The following is an 18,967-nucleotide window of genomic DNA, read 5'->3' as shown; positions in this document are numbered from 1 at the left end:
GGGTGGCCGTGGCTGACGAGGGAAGTTAAGAAACATATAAAGTTAAAAGAGAAAAAGTATAACATTTCAAAGATAAGTGGGAAAAGGGAGGACTGGGATGCTTTTAAAGAACAACAGAGGATTGCTAAGAAGGAAATACGCAGAGAAAAAATGAGATATGAAGGTAAACTGGCCAAAAATATAAAGGAGGATAGTAATAGCTTTTTTTGCTTTATGAAAGGCAAAAAAATGGTTAAGACTAAAATTGGGCCCTTGAAGATAGAAACAGGGGAATATATTACGGGGAAACAAAGAAATGGCAGAAGAATTGAATTGGTACTTCAGATCTGTGTTCACTGGGGAAGACACAAGCAATCTCCCTGAGGTAACAGTGGCTGAAGGACCTGAACTTAAGGGAATTTATATTTGCCAGGAATTGGTGTTGGAGAGACTGTTAGGTCTGCAGGTTGATAAGTCCCCGGAGCCTGATGGTCTACATCCCAGGGTACTGAAGGAGGTGGCTTGAGAAATCGTGGTTGCGTTGGAGATTATTTTCCAGAGTTCGATAGATTTGGGATCAGTTCTTGCGGCTTGGAGGGTGGCTAATGTTGTACCACTTTTTAAGAAAGGTGGGAGAGAGAAAACAGGAAATTATAGACCAGTTAGTCTGACCTCAGTGGTGGGAAAGTTGCTGGAGTCTATTATAAAGGATGAAATTATGACACATCTGGATAGTAGTAACAGGATAGGTCAGAGTCAGCATGGATTTATGAAGGGGAAATCATGCTTGACTAATCTTCTGGAATGTTTTGAGAATGTAACTCTGAAGATGGACGAGGGAGATCCAGTAGATGTCGTGGACCTGAACTTTCAGAAAGCTTTTGATAAAGTCCCACAGAGGAGGTTAGTGAGCAAAATTAGGGCGCATGGTATTGGGGGCAAAGTACTAACTTGTATTGAAAGTTGGTTGGCTGACAGGAAACAAAGAGTAATGATAAACGGCTCCATTTCGGAATGGCAGGCAGTGACCAGTGGGGTACCGCAAGGGTCAGTACTGGGACCGCAGCTTTTTATAATATATGTTGATGGTATTAGCAATAACATTAGCAAATTTGCTGATGATACTAAGCTGGGTGGCAGGGTAAAATATGATGAGGATGTTAGGAGATTACAGGGTGACCTGGACAGATTAGGTGAGTGGTCAGATGCATGGCAGATGCAGTTTAATGTGGAAGAATGTGTGGTTATCCACTTTGGTGGCAAGAACAGGAAGGCACCAAAGGGGCAAGTAGGTAAAGGGGCAGTACAGAGAGATCTGTGTGTTCTTGTACACCACTCAATGAAGGTAAGCATGCAGGTACAGCAGGTAGTGAAGGCGGCTAATAGCATGCTGGCCTTCATAACAAGAGGGATTGAGTATAGAAGCAAAGAGGTTCTTCTGCAGCTGTACAGGGCCCTGGTGAGACCACACCTGGAGTACTGTGTGCAGTTCTGGTCTCCAAATTTGAGGAAAGACATTTTGGTTATTGAGAGAGTGCAGCGTAGGTTCACGAGGTCATTTCCTGGAATGGCAGGACTACCTTACACTGAAAGGCTGGAGCGACTGGCCTTGTATACCCTTGAGTTTAGAAGACTGAGAGGGGATCTGATTGAGACATATAAGATTATTAAAGGATTGGACACTCTGGAGGCAGGAAACATGTTTCCGCGGATGGGTGAGTGCCGAACCAGAGGGCACAGCTTAGAAATACGGGGTTAGACCATTTAGGACAGAAACTTCTTCACCCAGAGAGTGGTGGCTGTGTGGAATGCTCTGCCCCAGAGGGCAGTGGAGGCCCAGTCTCTGGATTCATTTAAGAAAGAGTTGGATAAAGCTTTCAAGGATAGTGGAATCAAGGGTTATGGAGATAAGGCAGGAACAGGATACTGATTAAAGATGATCAGCCATGATCATATTGAATGGTGGTGCAGGCTCGAAGGGCAGAATGGTCTACTCCTGCACCTATTGTCTGTTGTCTAAATTTACTGTTGTCACAAAGCTGCTCCCTTTTTTCTAAAAGCTGTTCCTTTTCTCAAGAATACTGTGTCCTTGATTTTTTTTTTCAGAGGGGCCAGGCTCCAATTAGACTGGTTTGGTACAGAGCTGAAAAGGATTTTGAGAGGCCTTTGTTTATATGTAAACAGATGAGACTTCAGGTCAAAGTGGTCATTTTTTAGAAGTGACCTGTATAATGAAAGGGGAGTGGTCAGCTCTCCAGCTGAGCAGTTCAGTCCAGAACTAGTTGGGGGTTCAGCTGTGTGGAAACAGGCTCGCTCTCTCTCCTTCTGCCCTTCTAATTTCAACCTGTAAGCATCTGTTCATTTTTTTTAATTGTGTTTTTAGGGGGTTTGCTTATTGAGACTGTTGTGTATATTCAGTACAGCATAATTAAGTCTAGTTTGGATCGCCTGAGTTCTGTAGCGGTTCTTTATTCTGTTCTATGTGTTTCATTGTGTAATTTTATAAATACATTTTTGTCTGTTTTAAAACCTGGTAGTCAACCTCGCTAACTTCGGGTAATTTTCACTGTACACTTAGTGAAACCAATTGCAAAGTTATCATCTGGGCTGTCTGCTTAAGAATGTTTTGAGTGGTTTGGCCTAGTCTGTAACACTGTCCAAAGCAGTAAATAATCAGGACAGCAATTCTTCACATTTATATCAAAGCCAAGCTGTTTTGCTTTGGATTAAAAACATAAAATTGTGAAGCAGCATTTGTGGAGAGACAGACTCGAAGTTTCAGGTTGATGCCCTTTCATCTGAAGTGGGAAACATCAGAGATGTGATCGGTTCTGATGAAGGGCTGGCTGGGACAAGGATAAATGAAAGGTCTTCGTTAGAGTGGAAGACAGGAGCAATTGAAATAAAGAGTTTGTCTTGTATCAAAGGAACATAGTAATAAGGCAGCAAAACAAACATAAGATGTGCTTAGAGCTGGCGTAGTACTCTCTGAAAGTAAAGACAAGAAAAACCAAAGCAAGCAAGTAAAGGAAGTAAAATGGAATGGGGAAAAGTCTGAATTTGTCGAACTCTGTGCTGTAAAATGCTGAATTGAAGGATGAGCTTCTGTTCCTCAAGCTCATGTTGAGTCTCTCGAGGAATGGTGCAACAGACCCAAGGACAGAGACACCAGCCTGAGAGCGAGGTGAAGAATTAAAACCTCCAAGAACTCAGGGACCTGTTCACAGCCTCATATTCTGCAGGACAGACTCTAGTCTGTGTTTGTGCTCCCCAGTGTAGAGGAGTCCACATTGTGAGCAGTGAGAACTGTTGACTACATTGTAGGACACACCAATTGCTGTTTCAACTTGCAGCAGTGTTTGGGGCTTTGGAAAGTGAGGAGCGGGATGGCAAAAGGGCAGGTGTTACATCTCCTCGACATTTGTTTGGAATGTTGCTGTGGAAAGGGAATGGAGTTGGAGAAAAAGATCAATTTATTCAACACTTGAAAAGAAGATGCTAATGTTTACATTTAGCATGTGATGTTTTAACAAGCAGATGATTTAGTTGGTATTCATGTTCTAGTGTGTGTGGCTTTGTTTGTTTAGGAATGCTGACTCACTGCCCTTGAGTATGAGGAACCGCCATCTTGGAAATGGTGCCAAGGAATGTTCCAACAGTTGTGGAAAGGTGTGCCCATGTCAGACATCTTTCAGCTGAGGAAATTAGAGAAATGGGAAGAAAAGCATGGACATTATTGGCGGTTACCGTGATCTAGTACAGTCTCTCGCTTCCCAATCTCACTGAATTACACACCTTGCATGGCTTAACGGAGAATGAGCTCCTTGCAGAACATGATCCATGTTGGCCTTCAGCCCAGTAGAAGGCTGCATGAATAGAACAGGCAGCAGGATCCCAATACTGTTGTAAAAGCTGCCTTTTAAATAGATTGCTACTTCTCCTGCAGCTGGAACTTGGAATTGGATCATTGGATATTTACAAGGAACACATCCAGCTGTTGGACACTGTCCTCAAATAGCTGTGGGAGTGGTGTTTCATCAAACTCCAAACTCACAGGAGATTGCCCCTCCTCCACCCAACGCACATCTGTAACACATCCTCAACTACCAGTTGTTTCTGTTGTCTAATATAAAATTATTCATGGAATAAACATAAGGGTCTCTACCGACAGGGAAAGGTTCTGAAGCCCAATGGGGCTTGGAGCTCTTGTACTGATTAACCCCACATACACTCGGTCGCTTTTCATTTCAGACTTCCACTTAGTTCCTCTTGTAGTAAATTATAGTATCTGCTTCAGTGACTTTCCGTTAACACACATCTGCTCAATGTTGGATTTACAGAGGACTTTGATTGTCCAAAGGGTACAGGCAGGGAGTATTAAGTTTGGTTAATCAAACTCTGGATAATTGAATGCCGGATAACATAGTTTGGCTGAGCATCGGGATTTTGCCGGATAATCTGATATTAGGATAATCGAATGCCGGGTAATCAAGCTTCCTCATCTTCAACCTTCCGTTCAATATAAGAATTCTTGTTAATATAACAAGAAATTTAGATAAGTGGGAAGATGAGTGATAGCTGTTAATCAATTAATTAATTGATCTACATAGAAAGTGGGGGGGGGGGGGGGGGGGGGCAGTGCAGAGGTGTGTGGGCAGATTGGAGGCCAGGTTGGCTGTAAGCAGGTCCAGGCAACAGCTGTGGAAGCAGTCATCTCTGTCATTTCTGTCTGTCTGCCCCTCTTTCGTTCATGCCCAGGTGTCCTTGGAGAGGGAGCATGCTGTGTCCATCAATGCTCTTGATGCCTTTAGAGAGAGGTGGGCACTGCGGGTGATACTGTTCTTTATTTCCCTGTCCAGCCCCATTTTGATTTAGCACCTTCTTGAGAGAAGAAAAAAAATAAAAGGGGAGGGTTCCCCCAGTGCATTGTGAGCCAGGAGGCCCAGTTCAAGTCCCACCTGATCTTGAGGTATATACCGATATCTCTAAACAGGTGTATAATAAGCATAAAGTATATTTGAAGGGGAAATAGTTGAGACTTGGGGTGGGGGGGAGCGGGAAACGATTGGACTTAGATAGTCAATAAACTCTCTGTGCATGGCTGGTCTCTCTATCAGTTTGAATCTTTTAACCATACCATTAGCAGACACTGTCCTTCTGAGTAAATTTGAGGATCCTGCTTGTTGTTACTTATATGAGGGGAATCTGCTGTCATGGTTTGTCACACTCCTCTGTCTTGAGCTATCTTCAACATCCTGTTGTAGTACATCTGACTCAATCTGAGAATCCATCATACAGCCGTGTCTGATTGACTCCTCATGCTGCCTTTCACTTTGACATCTAAAAGAGATCATTGTAGCTTTTTGAACAACCAAAATGGAGAAAAATTTCTTTTCTGGCTGTAACCTTTTTAATACCCTTTTATGTTTTGCAATTTAAAACACCAGTTTCAATTTGAACTCTGAAGTAGAAACATTTTTCCCACATTTGTCTTACAAAACCACTTCATAGTTTTGACTTGTTCTCCTCTTTTTCTTAGAGGAAAAGCTCTCAAAGGTGTTCATGTGTCAGCCGTTGGCCGTTCAGTAACATTCTCGTCTTGGAGTCCGAAGGCAGTGAAGGTTCAGTTGGGTGACTTGAGAACAAAACGCCAGGCTAGCACTCTCAATGCAGTTCTGATGGAGCCCTGCACTCTCAGTGATGCCATCCCTTAGATAAAACTGCATTCTAACAGAGCCTTGATCTAACCATCCCATGGCAAAGAAGAACAGGAGATTTTTTTCCCTGATGTCCTGGTCCCCTGTCAGTAATGCCACAGCAAAAATCCCACTGTGTGAAACTTACAATTGATACTTGCTTTGAGTTCAAGATGGGGGAAGATTTTCTGTTTTTCTTGCCTCTTGTCCTGAAGTCACTGACTTATAGTGAGCACCTGGTGACCTATTAAAATGTCTCCTCTTCCTGTGAGCACAGTGTGTTGGAAGCTATTCAACATTATTGGGGTAATGCATGATTTTGCAGCCTACTGTGTTTTCAGCTAAATCTGAACACCTGTCTAGTCCACCATGAATAGAGGTGGGCATATTCTCTCCTCTTTCTCTCTCCACCCTCTACTCCTCGTTCCTCACCCTTGTTGTTCAGACTTAATCTGCAGTGTAACCAAAATCATGAAACACATTGCAAACTGGGGATTCAACCTGAGGCCTTTCTAGTAGTATTTGTAATTTTCTGATTGAGCTGCACACCACACGAATCCTCCACCTCCTCTCTCTCTCTCTCTCTCTCTCTCTCTCTCTCTCTCTCTCTCTCTCTCTCTCTCTCTCTCTCTCTCTCTCTCTTCTCTTTCTCCCCCCCCACCCCTCCCCAACCAAACCACCCACATCCTTGGTCAACAGAGACTGAAATGCACGTGAGATTTCCGAGCAGTGAAAGTTCTTTTAATTAATTGCCATTTTGCAGTAAGATCAGATTTATACAACCGCCAGCTGACAGACAGGGCATGCCCCAGTGATCATGTCCTTTTAGTTTCCCTGAGTAATCCTTTCCCCATCTGTATTCCCAGTCATTAATAAGGTGGAGTCATTCTAAATGACTGTTTTACTGTAAGTTACTCTCAATACTCCGAAGTCCATATGGGCTTGGCTAACAGCCCATTCATACAGAGTCAAAAAATATTTAACTCTTGTTTTCATATCTCCATTTTCTTTGCCGGCTTTCAAGGTATGGATGTTCTTTGCACTGTGACGTCTTAGGAAAATGATGAAGTGTTCATTCTTTCTGTTCCACATTCAAGTCTTGGCAGGCTCCAGCATTGGAAGAGTAGTCCATGACAGAGATTAGCTGGCCTAGAGGAGTTGAAAGGGGAGCCAGTGGGAAATGCTTCTGTGGAGAAGACACAACACAGGATATCAAGGGAAACTCAGAGGATAAACTCAAGAGAATAAAGTACTGTTGATAATATCTTGGCATCAATCTTTTTCCAAGCGATCCAGATGGAGCTGGGGCCATGTTCTCTCAGTTTGGGAAGCGTGGAGGGATGAACAGAGTCGTCTTCTGATTGGGATGATGTGAGGGGGTATTTCTTTAACATTATAGGAGCAAATTACTGTAGATGCTGGAATCTGTACTGAAAACAAAAAATACTGGCGATCACAGTGGGTCAGGCAGCATCCATGGAGCGAGAGTAAGCTAACATTTTGGATCTTGGTGACTTTTCTTCAGAACTAATGTGTGGAGGGACAGCATTAATGCAATTTTTTTTTGGGGAGGGGGCTGCTGCTGGGGGAGAAAGGATGTTGACAGTTCAGATTAAGCTTCCCCCTCCACACTTCACATCAGCTCTGATAAAGAGTCATCTAGACTCGAAACATTAGCTTGCACTCTCTCCATGGATGTTACCTGACCCGTTATGATCTCCAGCATTTTTTTTCTTTTCTTCAACATTACCTGGACTGTACATGTCATTAAAATTCATTGTCAGATCAGATGTAAATAAGGCTGTCTCCATCACTTGCTGTGTTTTGAAGGTGGAAGAGTAGGGTTTTGGCTTGGATTTCAGAGTTTCCTTTTTATTTCTGCTGAAATTTATTTACACACACAATGAGCACGTCCCTGTCATGGTACGGAAAGTAGCTGGAGAGGAAAGAATGAGCTCTTGGTGCCTAGTTTACAGTTTCTGGAATTTCAGGGCGGTACATGCAATAAACAAAGATTGTGTGACCCAAAACCAGACAAATAGTGACCTTGAAGTCAGGAGACTTGCCATGCCTGCCTAATTTCAACCTGTCTGTCTTTCAAACACTGTGTCCAGCAAATAACTGACTTAACTTGTTGTGGGACTTAGCTGCTTGAAGAATGAGAAAATATTTGCATGGTGTGTAAGAGACCGCAGGCCTTCTCAGCAAGAATAACATTTAGGCTGCATTTTCAGTGCAGCTGTATCTGTATTGTTGCTGTGTAAACCCAATTTTTATGCCCAGCCTGATTCTGAAAGATACTTCTGAGTAGCAGAATTCAGTTTCGTCCTGTACAAATAGAGAGATGAATGAAACTGCGACACTAGAGTCAGCCTATGTTGAACTTGTCAACCAATAGTGGTAACATAGCAAACCCCATCAAGTGATGAGCTGCAACTCTGTAGTAGCTGCAATTGTTTAGCCTGCCCTGCGACCAATGACAGCTGATCTTTCACGTTATTTGCCACTTATTAGATTAGATTACTTACAGTGTGGAAACAGGCATTCCGGCTCAACAAGTCCCACACCGACCCGCCAAAGCGCAACCCACCCAGACTCATTCCCCTACACCTAACACTGCGGGCAATTTAGCATGGCCAATTCACCTAACCTGTATGTTTTTGGACTGTGGGAGGAAACTGGAGCACCCGGAGGAAACCCATGCAGACACTAGGAGAATGTGCAAACTCCACACAGACAGTCACCTGAGGCGGGAATTGAACCCGGGTCTCTGGCGCTGTGAGGCAGCAGTGCTAACCACTGTGCCACCGTGCCATATCTGACCTCAATATACAATCCACCTGTTCTGAAAGCCATGTTCATGATGGTGAAGGTATGGATGGCAGTGACCAAAGCATATGACTGCTTCCTTCATAAGATATAGGGGCGGAAGTAGGCCATTCAACCCATTGAGTCAGCTCCATCATTCAGCGAGACCATGGCTGATCTGATGAACCTCCCTTCCAGTTTCCTACTTTTTTCCCATAACCCTTAATTCCTTTACTGGTTAAAATTTGTCTATCTCAGCTTTGAATACAATTAATGAACCAGCCTCAAGAGCCCTCGGTGGAGGGTAAAGAATTCCACTACTCTCTGAGAGATGATGCTGTGTTCACGCAGGCAATGACTGTGCAGAACAGATTGAAGCGGGGTGGGGGGGAAGAGTTTGCTAACTAATTGTGGCAATCTGCCCCCATCAGTTGGTCTGGAATAAACTTCAACATAACATGTGACTAACTACGTGGTGGTGTTCCATGGGAAACCAGAGCTCCAAACTTAACCATTCCCTTCCATGCCAAGCATCAAATTACACAATTTTTGTACCCTCAAAGATCGTTCCCTGAAATAAATACCTAATTTCCATTTGCTAACTACTTCCATGGTCTCTGAATTGACCATTCACTCACTAGAATATTGGTCTGAGGCGTCCAGTTATGAAGCCAGAGAGGCAGCTTTCTTAGTTGGGGTGGTTTCCGGGGTCGAGAGTGTAGTGCTGGAAAAGCACAGTAGGTCAGGCAGCATCCGAGGAGCAGGAGAATCGACGTTCTGGGCATTAGGAAGGGCTGATGAAGGGCTTATGATCGAAACATTGATTCTCTGGATGCTGCCTGACCTGCTGTGCCTTTCCAGCACCTCACTCATGACTCTGATCTCCAGCATCTGCAGTCCTCCCTGTCTCCTCCATTGGTTTCCTGTCTGTTTCTGAATTGGATCTGGGTGGCAAGGTCCAACCTTGATCTTCCAGTCCTAGGCAATTAAGGCCCTTAAATTGTCATGAAGGCCCTTATGGTCAATGAGACTGGACCTGGGACAATGAAGCAGGTATAAGGCCATTGAATCCTTTCTCCTCCACTCCCCTCCCAAGCCCTGCTGATTCCCTTTCCCACCCTCTCCTTGGGTCCTGCCATCCCCGCCCCAACCGCAGAGATACCACCCTCCACACAAGAAAGGAAAGCATTTGCTTGAGACCTTGGGTGCTCAGGATGTCAGGTGCCCTCCCAGCACCAGCCATGCCATTGGCAAGAGCTGTCAACCTCTAAATGGCCAGAAACACCCATTGTGTTGGTTTTCCGCTTTCGGGGCTGGGTTTTGGAGAAGACCCCATCACTGCCCTCGAATCAAGCTGATTGGAGGTGAAAGGTGCTATAAAGGTCAGGCCGGGTGTGTCTCCAGCTCCTCAGCAAGTGAACGAGACACTCTCCAACATTGGCAGATGCCTTTCGTTATGTAGACAGGATTGTTTTAAATCATACCCCTTCTCACCCTCCTTTCAAATGCAGGTCATATCTTCTGGTGTTCCATTCTGTTCAGGGTAAAATGGGTCACCTGATCTCATCTGTTGTGTTGCTCTTCATGGTTCCACATTCTGTGAGATCATGTCCATTTTGTATAATCCCTTCTCTCCAACTGATTCCACAATTCCCCTTAGTCATTTTGGTTGCTATATTCTTTAAATTTTCAGTGGCTATGTTGATCCAGGTCTTTAACATATGGCATTTAACATTCAGCTATCTTAACTAACTGCATCAGCTGTCACTCATGCAAACATTTGGTCAAAGAAGCAGTCAAAGAATTTCATCTGTTTGACTGTGAGTATAAAGTTACACCAATTGATACGTATCAGTTTCCTGAAAAGAAGACAGACCTTTCAAGAAGATCTTCACTGCTGCCTCACAGCGCCAGGGACCCAGGTTCAATTCCTGCCTCGGGTGACTGTCTGTGTGGAGTTTGCACATTCTCCCTGTGTCTGCGTGGGTTTCCTCTGGGTGCTCCGATTTCCTCCCACAATCCGTAGATGTGCAGGTCAGGTCAATTTGGCCAGGCTAAATTGCCCATAGTGTTAGATGCATTAGTTAGGAGTAAATGTAGGGTAGGGGAATGGGTCTGGGTGGGTTACTGTTCAGAGGATCAGTGTGAATTTGTTGGGCTGAAGGGCCTATTTCCATACTGTAGGGAATCTAGCTTAGGTCAACAAGGTTGTAATTACAATGAAGCTCAATGGTTGCAGTATCCCATTTTGATTTTTGTCAAGAGCACCAATCCTGGACCTTTCTATTTTTTTAATCCAAAGAGTATCTTGAAGAGTTTCCTGGACACCTTGGTGACAAGAGTTTAATGTGCAAATGTTTAGAACTCACTTGAATCAACTGAAGGTCCATTTGAAAAACTGTAAAAAAAACAAAAGAGTGAAGGGAGTTTTTGCCCATCTGTCAATGTAGTCTTTCTTACTGCAAAGAAATCTAATCCTTTTCAATATTTGATCACTAAGCTTCCTCTTTGTGCTTGACGGGAAATTTCTTGCGCACAGAATGTGCAAGCCTTCATCTCCCTGTTTACTAGAGACTAGAAAACCATTTTCTTATCAATCCTTTTGGTTGTGTGGAAGTCTCAGATTGTCAGCACATCCCCATCTCCTTGTTCTTTTGGAAACAACATCAAATTCGTACTTATTGGAAACGACATCAAAGTCGTGCCAATGAAATTGCATCACAATCCTCTCACAGTACTTGGATGATGCCCCCAATTCAATTCTCTCAAAATGGCTTCAAGTTATTAAATCACTTTTCCAGGTGATTTTCTCTTTAAGGTGCTCCAAACCACAAATATCAGCATTATTCCTCGATCTTGAAGTGTAAGCCAACTGGCCATATGTATGGAAGATAGTACCATCATATTTTAGGTGTAACAAATTTTCAAATTGTAAGTTTTTTAAGTATTTTTACCCAAGTGCTTCAGAAGTACCCATCCAGATCATTTCCAGACACTCTGTAGGGGATTCACGTTGTCAACCTTTGTTCAGTAAGTCACAATGAGGGGCAGCTACCTCTGAGAATCTTGTAACAATCTGATGACCATTATCCTGAGCATTCCCTGGATGGCATCTCCCATTTAAGATGGAGATGAAGAGAAATTTTTTCTCATCGCCCCAGAGCAATAGAGCCTGGGTTAATGATTGTATTCGAGGCTGTGTTTGGGAGATTTTTGACAGCTAAAGCACACAAGTTCTAGGGGGCAGATGGGAAAATAGAGTTGAGACCCAAATCATATCGGCTATGATATTATAGTATGGTACAGCAGACTTGAGGGGCCCAATGGCCTACTCCTGCTCCTAGCTCCTGTGTTTTGTTGTTGGGCGCTATCACTGCTTCAGTTTCAGCAGGATCTTGTTTTGTCCTTTGGAAAGACACTGTGATCCACTAATTTCACTTCTAACCTTCACTTCAATCAGCTTGACTACATTTTGTTGGCATTGCTTCAACAGGGTTTAATTTTTGATCCTGATCCAGGGTCTCATCAACAGATTAGCATGTCTTCTCTCACAACAACAGCCTGTTCCTCCGGACACTATGAATTCTCCTGTGAAATCGTTCAGCATCATCTACCCCCTCCTAACTGGTGATGTCTGTCCTGATTTCTCTGAATATCTCTCTCTCTCTCTCTCTCTTTTCTCTCTCTCTCTCTTTTCTCTCTCTCTCTCTCTTTTCTCTCTCTCTCTCTCCCCCCTCTCTCTCTCTCTCTCCCCCTCTCTCTCTCTCTCTCTCCCCCTCTCTCTCTCTCTCTCTCTCTCTCCCTCTCTCTCCCTCTTTCTCATGCTGCCTTGCTTAATGAGAGCCGAAGCATCTCGTGATGTGTTCCATATTCTCCTGAAACTCACCTGTTGTGTTTAGTTTTGTTGGGAACAGCAGTATTTCTGATGCTTAACATTTTGATAGTTACATTTGTTGAAACAGAATCCTAATAAGACAAGCAAAGCAATCCAAAATCTAGGAGAGATCAGCTCAAAATAATGAGCTGAAAAGCACATGGATTTGTAGCTTTTGTGGTTATAAATATTCAATTTTTTTGTTTCAGTATCTCCATTTATAATATCGGTAGTTTGTGAATACTGACTCAATGTAGTATCTGTTTTTAAAAAAAGCTGATAAGCGAGAAAACTTAATGAAATGAAAATGGACTCTATAATGGTCAGCGAGTTTTCAGATATCTTTAGACACAGTGCTGGGAGCAGTTGGGGACGTTCCCACACTTGACCATGAAAATATGGTGACAGCAATACATGCGTATTTCTAGCCTCCTCACTGTCACCTTTTTAGAAGTATTCGATTTAAGACAGTCTTATAGTTTGTGATCGATGCCATTGTTATTTTGCTCAGTGATGATAGTGAAAATGTCCTGAGCATTTTGTGGCAGTCAGAATATCTCTGCAGCTGCATACGTTCACGTTTTATTTCTTCACAACAGTAAATGTGATATTTTGATTTCTAAGTGACCTATCGCTGCCATTTACTTGAGGGGAAATTTTTGCCATTTAGACACAGTATGTCAGCCCAATCCAGTATGGTCATCCTGCTAGGATCATAGGAACATTCAGTAGGCCATTCAGCCTCTTGAGCCTGTTCTACCTTTCAAGGCGATCATAGCTGATCTGTGGCCTAACTCCATGTACTTGCCTTTGCCGAGCATAATCTCAAACTAAATAGTCCCACTGTCTGCTCCTGGCCCCTGACCCTCCAAACCTTTCCTATTCATGTACATATCCAAATGTTGTTTAAATGTTGTAATTGTACCCACATTCGCAACTTCCTCACAAATCACCCTTTCTATATAAAAAAAATGCCTCTCATGTCTTTTTTTAAATATCTCTCCACTTACCTTAAAAAATGTGCCCCTCAGTCTTGAAATCCCCCATCCTAGGGAAAAGACAGATACTGTTAACTCTATTGACACCCCTCATTATTTTATAAACTTCTATTATACCTATGCTTTACAAACATTTATCAATCTCAGATTTAAAATTAACAACTCAGTGCATGAAGCTGGTGATTGTCACAGTCTGGAAGGTGTCTCATATTTGAAAAGAGCTCCAGTTGGAAGCAATTTTGGGCATTGTTATGTTCATGAGAATCTCAAAGACCTGGCATCCGTGCACACTGCTTAATTTCAAATATATTAGTCTCTTGGATTTAAATTTAGCTAATTATCTTGTGAGGAGTTGGACACTTTATGCTCAAGATACTTAGCAGTGGGAGCAGGGAGATCCTGATTGCTCAAATTGATCAATACTACCTGAATGTAGACTCTGAAAGAAGTCCAGCCCCGATCGCTCAGTGAGTGATGCAGAAAATGTAATTCTCCTACTGACAAGCCGGCCAGGATCAGCAGAGATCACAATAGGGTATTGCGGGTCATAGTGGAAATCACAGTGCTCAGGAACAGCCTCGTTAACCTGCTATCTATTGCCCACATTAGTTAGTATTAGTAAGAATTGCGATTATGACTCGTCTTTGGTTACTGTATTACCACTTTTGATCCTGAATAGATGACTTACACCGCCACCAAAGCAACCACTTCTGGTTACACTGAGTTTACTTTAAGTTCACTGACCAGTAAAATACTGCAAAGGTCCAACTTTTTAATGAAAAGGGTGGTGCATGTATGGAATGAGCTGGGAGAAGGTGAGCACTGCAGCTGCTGGTGATCAGAGTCAAGAGTGTGGTGCTGGAAAAGCACAGCCAGTCAGGCAGTATCCTAGGAGCAGCAGAGTCAAAGTTTCAAACATAAGCTGTTCTTCAGGAATGATTCTGATACTCATCCTGATGAATACCTTATGTTTGAAACGTCAATCCTCCTGCTCCTTGGATGCTGCCTGACCAGCTGTGCTTTTCCAGCACCACACTTCTTGATTTTGGTATGGAATGAGCTGCCAGACAACGTGGTGGAGGCTGGTACAATGACAGCATTTAAAAGGCATCTGGATGGGTTTATGAATAGGAAGGGTTTAGAGGGAAATGGGCCGGGTGCTGGCAAATGGGACTTGATTAATTTAGGATATCTGATCAGCATGGACGAGTTGGACCGAAGGGTCTGTTTCTATGCTGTACATCTCCATGACTTCATGATTTTCCATATAGGTGCGTACTGCAGAGGTATTGTTGTGAATGTTATGGACTTATCCTGAAATTTGAATTCTTCTTGCATCAACTCACCTTGCTGTACTACCAACCAAAATAATGTTCCAATCGAGTCACTCTCCACAAAAATGAAAATTAAAAAAAAAAATTTTGGAATGCAAAAGATCTCCTTGCTAATTTAAAGCCTTCCTGTTTTCACTGAAAATCAGTACGAGTTTTCCCTTGCCTCACTCTGTATCCCTGGAGTCAAGGTAAATGTTTTGTGAGAAGTCTCCAGAGCTGGGTGGGGTTTGGGCAGGTGGGTTTGTTTGGAGAACCAGCATAAATATTGCACACCCATGCACTGTGGGAATGTGCCCCATCTTTCTTTTACACACACCTTAAGTGTTAACCGTTAATTTAATTTGGAAGCTTGAGTTAAGCAGAACAAAGGCTGTTGCTTCCATTTTTGTTGGCTAGAATTAGGATTTCATTCTGCCTTGGGGTGCAGTATTTTGTACGGTTGGGGGTAGGGAACACTGGCTTGTGCTCAGGGAGACATTTTTCCACATTTAAGTCTGGGTAGTTTATATGTAAATAGCGTTTAATATTCTGAAAGTATCATATTTCAGTCTTTCTGAATTGAGTCATTGTTGAGTCTGTAGCGTTACAGTTACCTCCCAAATTCTCTGCTTTTGCCAACCAGCAGGACGCTGTTTCGGCAGGAATAAGTGTTATTCGGTTAGTGACTAAAGCACGTTGGCAGCCTGTTAACTGGTCGCAAGCTGCCACGTAAACTCCTTCCCTTGCTCGTGTTGAGTTTCCTTTTTCAAATAATTAACATATAAAAGAGTTAATTTAGTCACTGAAATTAGAAGCAACCCATTCCTGACCCAAGATTTCAAACATGCTCTTGTGTAATTGTAGAAAAATATTTTGCCATCTTTACCAACTGCATTTGTACCACTGTGGTTTCCAACTCTTGGTTAATTCTGAGTTGGGGTGAGAGGTAAAGTTGAGGAAGGGAGGCGAATTGCCGATACCAACTTCCAGCTGCACTCCTCTGTATCAGTTTGTAGATTCACACACACCTGAAAATGAGACCTTTTGGCCCATCTTGCCTGTACCAGCTTATCAAAAGAGCTAGGTGAGAATGAGGACTGCAGATGCTAGAGATCAGAGTCGAGAATGTGGTGCTGGAAAAGCACAGCCGGTCAGGCAGCATCCGAGGAGCAGGAGAATCGATGTTTCGGGCAAAGAGCTATCCAGTTTGTCCAACTCTCCTGCTCTTTCTCCATTGCTGCAGAGGTGTCTCGTTTTAAGTATGTGGTGGCACAGTAGTTAGCACTGCTGCCTCACAGCGCCTGAGACCCGGGTTCAATTCCTGCCTCAGGCGACTGACTGTGTGGAGTTTGCACGTTCTCCCCGTGTCTGCGTGGGTTTCCTCCGGGTGCTCCGGTTTCCTCCCATAGTCCAAAGATGTGCAGGTCAGGTGAATTGGCCGTGCTAAATTGCCCGTAGTGTTAGGTAAGGGGTAAATGTAGGGGTATGGGTGGGTTGCGCTTCGGCGGGTCGGTGTGGACTTGTAGGGCCGAAGGGCCTGTTTCCACACTGTAATGTAATCTAATCTAATCTAAAAATCCGTTCTGGCCCTCAACACAAAATTAGAAAATCGCAGAAATCGTTTTGTTCATGGGAGGTCTTTCAAGGAAGAATGATGTGAAAAATGTTAAGCACTTCATTTGGGAAGAGAAAACCATTTCCTTTTTCAGATGCTGATTGCCTCTACCTCTGTTGTGCTCTCATTTTGTGTTCTTTGCAGTTCATTCCTTCTCATCTTTAGAGTAAGTGTCACATGTGAAAACTCGATTTTACGTCCAGCCAAGTTATCTCCTTTTATTAGAACCGTAGACTTTGCATACAAATATCAGCAGCCTTTACCCAACTTAATGAGACATTCATTGTGAAATAAGCCACCTCCCCATCTGGGGTAGATGGCATCATTTTCCATGAGCCAAACTTGTTGACATGATGTTTTTCTGGTTGACTTACAAAGGTATATTATTTGCAAGTGTAACTGGTGACTAAAGCTTATTTTTCAAAGTACCATGCAGCTCAAAGAAGCCAAAGACAGAGGTAGGAAGACCTCTGGAACTGCAAGCTCCATTGCTGTGCATCCAGAGTTTATTCTGAATGTGTTTCACCAGGTAATGGTAATGAAAACTTGACATTTTTATTGTGTTCCATGTGAAAAATGTGTCTTTCACAATGAGGAAAATAGAAAACGTGTGTGGGAGAAAGTGGATGGAATTGGGCTGCCTTAGACTGGAAAAATTGGGCATTCACCGCGAGGATTTTGAAAATATGGAGAATATGGCCATAGAGAAAGAATGTGGTGAATGAGGTACCTCTTTCAAAAGAGCCAGTATCAGAATAATGAACCAAATGGCAGCCTCCTATGCTGTAGGATTCTACTGTTCTGCTGTGTCCAGGGTTGTGTATCAAAGTCCTGGAACTTCTCTAACTGAAGTACATGGAATCCAGAGGCTAACATGTATCTGACATGGCTGCAACTTTTATAAAAGTGCCTTTTGTTACAAAGTTAGTTCAAGGAGAAGGATTTCTAGATTACCCCTGAGAGGGATAGTCCCGCATATCGAGAACTATGGATGTAAAATTGCAAATGTTGGCTTCAGCATCTCCAGCTGTTTAAACATTGCAGTTCAGGACTTCACTTCTAGCTGCCAGACCTTCTGCAAAGATTGGCTAACAGGGATATTGTTGGCTACAACATGCCTGGAGGGAACTGAGCCCTGCAGGAGACATCCACCTCCAGAAACAGCAGCATCAACTGTATTTACCTTCTAGCATTGTTACCTTTATGGTCATTGTACTTGTGACAGATTCTTCCAGGATCATCTGTCAACTTTCTTCTTGCCTGCACCACTGGCGAGAACCAGCTGCGCGACAAGCACTTGCGAGTCCCACAGCACAGATTTACATCCCTTGTCCTGCAGGCGCCAACAGAGACCTGGATTGAACATATGGAAAAACTGCTGGTTTTGCACAGTTCTGAACTTGACAGAAAGTTAAACAACTCAGGGCTGTGGTTTATGCAAGCCTTATTTTACACAAACACAGCCTTGTTGTTTTGAAGCGACGCAATGTACCAAGGTCAATATGGTGTTCCTGGATCTTGTGAACCAGTTTGTATTGCCTAAGGGGATTGCAAAGGAACTTCCCAGCATTTTGTTTCTCCTTTATTGGCCATAGGTATATGTTCTCTCAGAATCTCCAGAGAGAGACAATATATGTCTATGGTGGAAGAGAGAAGGGAAAGATGTGTTTAATTATGATGCTGCATATGTCATGCCTCCACCCCCATTCCCCCCACCATCACACCCACTCCAGGTACTGGCTCTGACCCCACTCCCAGCTCCACACCCACACCAGATCCCAGCTCCAAGTTTTCACCATCCCTACAGACCTCCCACTCACTGAGGACGAACGATCAGTCCTCAGCAAAGGACTCACCTTCATCCCCCTCCGTACACGCATCAATGAATTTAATACACACCGTGACGTCGAACACTTCTTCCATCGCCTCCGAGCTTACTTTCACAATCAGGACTCCCGCCCACCTTCCAAGGACCCCTCGCCCACCTCCAACACACTGCATCCACCTGGACACCCCGTGCTCGCCTATTACCTGCCCTCGACCTCTTCATTTCCAACTGCTGCCGGGACATTAACCGCCTCAACCTGTCTACCCCACTCCAACCTCTCACCCTCACAACGTGCAGCCCTCCAATCCCTTTGCTCTAATCCCAACCTCACCATTAAGCCAGCGGATAAAGGGGGCGCAGTGGTAGTCTGGCGCAATGACCTCTCCACCACTGAAGCCAAACGCCAACTCGAGGACACCTCTTCCTACTTCCCCCTTGACCATGACCCCACCCCCCATCACCAAACCATAATCTCCCAGACCATACAGAACCTCATCACCTCAGGAGATCTCCCACCCACAGCTTCCAACCTCATCGTCCGGGAACCCCACACTGCCTGGTTCTACCTCCTTCCCAAGATCCACAAGCCTGACCACCCTGGCCGACCCATTGTCTCAGCATGCTCCTGCCCCACTGAACTCATCTCTAGCTACCTCGACACTGTCCTACCCCCCCTAGTCCAGGAACTCCCCACATACCTTCGAGACACCACCCACGCCCTCCACCTCCTCCAAGACTTCCGTTTCCCCGGCCCCCAACGCCTCATCTTCACCATGGATATCCAATCCCTCTACACCTCCATCCGCCATGACCAGGGCCTCCAAGTCCTCCGTTTTTTCCTCTCCAGACGTCCCCA

General features: G+C 43.9%; 1 protein-coding gene across 6 annotated transcripts in view; it reads left to right on the top strand.

The window, feature by feature from the left end:
* The window catches only part of LOC122540917 (A-kinase anchor protein 13-like), a 417,382-nt gene that overhangs the window by 197,909 nt on the left and 200,506 nt on the right, over nucleotides 1-18,967 (top strand). The window lies entirely within an intron of this gene.

This window comes from Chiloscyllium plagiosum, unplaced genomic scaffold (genome assembly GCF_037043375.1).
Source record: "Chiloscyllium plagiosum isolate Xiang-an unplaced genomic scaffold, Cpla_swu_hap1 HiC_scaffold_39, whole genome shotgun sequence".
NCBI classification, from domain to species: Eukaryota; Metazoa; Chordata; class Chondrichthyes; order Orectolobiformes; family Hemiscylliidae; genus Chiloscyllium; species Chiloscyllium plagiosum.
This window is presented reverse-complemented; position numbering and strand designations above follow the sequence as displayed.